Source organism: Xenopus tropicalis, chromosome 9, assembly GCF_000004195.4.
Source record: "Xenopus tropicalis strain Nigerian chromosome 9, UCB_Xtro_10.0, whole genome shotgun sequence".
NCBI lineage: Eukaryota > Metazoa > Chordata > Amphibia > Anura > Pipidae > Xenopus > Xenopus tropicalis.
In genome coordinates, this window is record NC_030685.2 from 41,020,510 (window position 1) to 41,026,031 (window position 5,522).

Consider the following 5,522-nt stretch of genomic DNA (forward strand, 5'->3'; position numbering starts at 1 on the left):
AACTTTAACAGAGAAGTCTGCTTTTCAGTCTGCTTTTCACTTACTGTGCATGCGCCAGTCATGGCGTCCCAGCAAAACGAAGCAGGAAGGAGGAAGCTCTCACTACAGGTACCCCGGGCTGGTGCTGTTTTCTCCTAACAGGGGCACCAGCCCGGGGTACAAGGTATGCGATTAAAGTCACTTGGGGGTGCCTAACATTGGCACCCCCAAGTGACTTAGCCTTTCCTTCTCCTTTAATCTCAAGCTCCAGGCATACCTTCAGTTCTCTCAATAGTGCCCTTAAATCTCCCCATATTTCTCCCCTTCAGATGATCAGAAGTCTCAAAGGAAAAGAAAACCACTGAGCTCTGTAAAGAAAATTCCCATAATGCCATGCTCCTGCACCAAGACCAAGACCGGTGTACATGCTCAGTTTGTAAGACAATGAGGAAGCTTCCTGCTCATTGGCTCAGATCACAAATTCCCAAGGGGGGAGGGAGTTCTTAGCATTCTTAAAGGAGGGGGGAGCAGGAGAGGGGAAAGAGGAGAGAGCTACACAGACGCTGGCACAGGAAAACAAAGAGACAAGAAATCCTGTTTCTTTTGATAGATAACTCAGTGAGTGCTTATGGCTGTATTTAAATAGACCTTTCTGATAAAGATTACTTAGTTTGTACCTTTCTTTCTCCTTTAAGTCTTATCTAAAAACATCCACTGAACAATAAGTTTTATGCTTAAATAAATATAATATAATAGAAAATAGCATTTGGGGTTGTAATAGTTGGCGGATGAATAGAAATGTCTTTGGGCCGCACCTTTTATCACCCTATATCGAGATAATCTCTGTGGCTCCCAGGCATCCCAAAATTCCAGTTAACAGCAGGCCACCTGTAGAGTGTTTGGCTGCTATCTTTCTGTGGCTGCTCACTGGAGGCAAGGTGACACATGGAGCTACTTAGTAGCAGCTACTTGTCGTGGCTACTAAACACCAGAAAATGCCCTGCCATAGACAACACTGAGAATTGCAGCATCCTGCATGGATGCACAATTTAGTGTTGTCAGCAAAAATAGACACAGTACTCTCTATGCCCACCTCCAGGTCACTAATAAACAAGTTAAAAAGCAAAGGACCAAGGACTGACCCCTGCGGTACTCCACTAACCACACTGGTCCAATTAGAAAATGTTCCATTTACCACTACTCTTTGTAATCTATCCTTCAGCCAGTTCTCTATCCAATTACAAATATTATGTTCAAGGACAATATTCCTCAATTTGATCATTAACCTTCTGTGAGGTTCTGTCCAAGTACAAAGTCCAAGTAGACAGGCCTATAGTTTTCAGGCTGGGAGCGGGATCCCTTTTTAAATAACGGCACCACATTAGCAATTCGCCAGTCTCTCGGCACCATGCCAGACCTCAACGAATCCTGAAAAATTAAGACAAGAGGCTTGGCAATCACAGCGCTCAGCTCATTTAATACCCTGGGATGAATCCCATCCAGTCCTGGACCTTTGTTTACCTTTACATGTTCAAGTCTCTTTTGAATTTCTTCCCGAGTGACCCATGCGTCAGTAGCTAAATTACTAGATCTGGGCATATTAAAAGGGAAGCCTTCATTAGCTGGCTCCTCAGATGTATAGACAGATGAAAAATAAGAGTTCAAAATTTCTGCTTTTTCCCAGTTCTCATCAACCAACTTACCCCACCCTTTCTTTCTTCGTTTTTTTACTATTCACATAATTAAAAAATAATTTAGGTTTTTTTTTTTACTCCTAGCTACAATATCCCTTTCATCTCTATTTTAGCTTGCCTGATAGCTTTTTTGCATGCTTTATTTGCTTCTTTGTACCTGATGAAAGTTTCCGCTGTCCCAGCTAACTTGAATGCTTTAAAAGCACGTTTTTTCTTACCAACCTCGACATAACACTTTTATGTATGTATGTATGTATGTATAACTTTATTTATAAAGCGCCACAAGGGTACGCAGCGCTGTACAGTCTTACAGAATACAAAATTACACACAGGGAGGACAAGTGATATAATAAATAAACACAATAAATACATACAGTATATGTACATATATATAAGTGCCATGTGGTATGAGACACAGTAGGAAGGAGGTCCCTGTCCAGTAGAGCTTACAATCTAAGTGGTTGGGTAACATACAGGCACAAACTGGAAGGTAAGAGTGCACCAGGTATGGGCATTTGCCCTTAAGCGCAGGACTGGGCAAAATAATGTTTTAGTGCTCCAGAAGGTAACAGCTGAGCTTTTTCTTAAAGAGAGTGGGTGAGTTTTCCCTACAGAGGGATTCAGGGATAGAGTTCCAGAGGTAAGAAGCAGCAAGATAGAAAGGTTTAAGACGAGAGACTGCAGTGGGTGTGGATGGTGTAAAAAGACGGAGGCTCTGAGAGGAGCGGAGGAGACGACCAGGAACATGTAGGGAGACCAGTGAAGAAATGTAGTGAGGAGCAGAGGAGTGAAGGGCTTTGAATGTCAGCAGAAGGATTTTGTAAGCTATCCTTTGCTTAACAGGCAACCATGCAAGAGCGCTTAATTGAGACTGAACAGGTTCCCTCTTTGGAGAGAGCAGGAGGATCCTGGCAGCAGAGTTTAAAATTGATTGCAGGGGAGAGAGGTGGGAGTCTGGGAGGCCGGTTAACAGGAGATTGCAGTAATTTATTCAGCCATAAAGGTTTTGCTTCGCGATGCCTCTCCTTGCTTACAAGGGGAATATACTGTTCTGTATACCTGCAAAGCATTTTCCTTCTCTGTCTAACCAGAGAATGCACACAGAACAAAAAAAACGTTTTGCCATACAGTATATACTGTAAGTACAGTATATATCCCATTCAATGTGTTTTGTTACCTCACCTGTTTTATTGATTCTAACTTTTTATTCCTTTTTGTATCTATGTTCTCTGCCCCACGTGATTACACCTTTTCTTCTCCTTTAACTTAATTTTATTATATAACTTCTAATTTTATTATATTTTTTCAGATCTTTGTTCCTTTTAGCTGTTAAGTTACTTGCTTTTCTTTCTATGCCCTTTGTAGGGCATTTTGAATTTTTTCATTAAATTTTCCTTAAGTAATCTTTCATCTGGCCAGTTAATAGAGAGCTCTGGGAAACCTAGAATATAATCCTACCTTCTCTGGCTACTCTTATGCAATATGAAACTTTGATTCTTTTTTTTACTTACACAGCACAGAAACATCATAGAAACTCCTGTGTTTCTTTATATTTGACCAATTATCCCCTTTATTGCCATACTGCAAATATCTTTCATTCAAATGTTTACAATTTATACCCATACCTGTATAAGAAAAGATGCACCTATTAGAACTGATAGCATATTTAGCTGGTTTCGTACATTCGCTTATCATGAAAATAGCAATATTAGATAAATAATTAACAGTCTTATTTCTCTTCTTCTTGGCCCAAACAACTAGAATGCACAGTGTGAAGTCCACGATTTAAGCAGTCACCCAATCTAGATTTTAATGCCTTGAATAAATAATTGGATGACTTCTTTGAGACGCATAATATACAAGGCTATAATAATCTAAAAATCTACAGTTGTGTGGTATGTGCATATCTATCAATAGGTCTGCATAGGCATGTGTATATATGTATATGTATGCATTGGGGGTCATTTGGAAGACTTGAAAAAGACGTGTCTTTTTTCAACCCAAATAATTATGTAACTAGTCACTGAAGCCCCTATAGTTACTAACTGGCAATCAGCTGTTGTGTTAATATTAAAATAAAAGAAAATATGCAGGACACATAATTGGTGATTAGTAATGTAAGGTTTGATGCTATAAAACAGAGCATGACTAGAAATATGTGGGCTGTGAGCTGATGGCATGCCAAGAAATATTTGGTTTGTTTTGTAAAAACATGCTTGCATGTCTTATAACTGTACTTTGATCATACAATAATATCTCTGACGTATAGCTGCTATACCAGTGCAGTATTGATCTAGCTTTGTAAAAGGTTAACACTAACAACATTTGGTCACAGGCTCGCAAAAAGAGGCCCAAAAGCAGGCATGTTCAGATTTTAGTCTTCTTTCGACAAGCGTTCCAATATCTACAATTAACAATCTAAACTAACATTCAGATTGAAGTTATATGATAAAATACTAAGGATATTGTCAGATACACAAAACATGAATAGATTTTATCGTTATCTAACCTATCCGACCAACTAAATGCTAAAAATCTATTCATGTTTTGTGTATCTGACACACACAAAACATGAATAGATACACAAAACATAAATAGATTTTCTTGTTATCTAACCTATTTGACCAACTAAACGACTAATTGCCACAGTACGACAATTATCTGAATGATAAATCGGAGCCAACACATGGTCCGATATTTGTTCAAAACATAGTGTCATATGATTATATTGGTGTGTGTATGGCCAGCTTTAATTAGATATTCCAACAGGGGACTGGGGAAAGGTGATACACTTATCTGATTTAGAGGACAATTCGGAGTCACACTGTTTGTGCAAGGAAGCTGGGGCAGTCAGTTCTTTTGAACAGTGGATCAAAAGAAAGGAACTGTGAACCTAGAGCTGTGGGAGGGGGAAGTAGAAAAATTCATTGTAGGAAAGGATCTACAGTATATCCCCTCTGCTATAGGGTTTACCCCCTCATAAATTACATATTGGTTATGAGGAGGTTATGTGCTTTCTAAGGATACCAAAGAGATCCATCCTATACACACCAGTTAGGAGGGATGGTTTCTGGGGGTGTTGGAACATGAGGCACCCCAGTATCATTCATATGGATCACAACATGCCCATATTTTCATTATAATATTGGGTACTGGCAATTACAAATATTATATTACAGAAAACTGGTCTGACCTAACAACCACCTACAGGCGGTCATCGATGACATGTTCCAGGGCACTTCCCCCTCATGCATAAGGTAATGAGGTAATTATGCCCACTTTTTACAAAGTTATACCAGCTTTTCCACCACTGGGTTCCAGTTCACTTTTCATCTTCTGTGCTCCCATCATTTTGCTATTCTTCCCCAGAGTCACCATTGTTAATTCTTGCTTCTGCTGTGCCACACTCTAGTCCACTGATTATTCTCTTCTAAGCCAGCTTCTTACGTTTTAGTGGCAGTACCTGCATCCCCTTCTGTCAGAATAGCTTTAAGGGATTCTGTCCTGATTTTTAAGGGGTACTTTTTCTTTCTAAATTACACTGTTTACATAGCAAATAATTCACTCTATCATTTAAAATTTTATTCTTGAACCAGCAAATGTATTTTTTTAGTTATAATATTGGTGTGTAGGCACAATCTCAGCGCATTGTGAGCTTTCAGAAGGAGCCAGCACTACACATTAGAACTGCTTTCAGACACACTATTGTTTCTCCTACTCCCATGAAACTGGAGGAGTCCCAAGCACAACTTGGATTTTTTACTATTGAGTCCTATTCTGATATTTACCAGCTGCTATCGTGCTACCTTCCCATTGTTCTTCTGATCGATTGCTGGGGGGGTATTACTC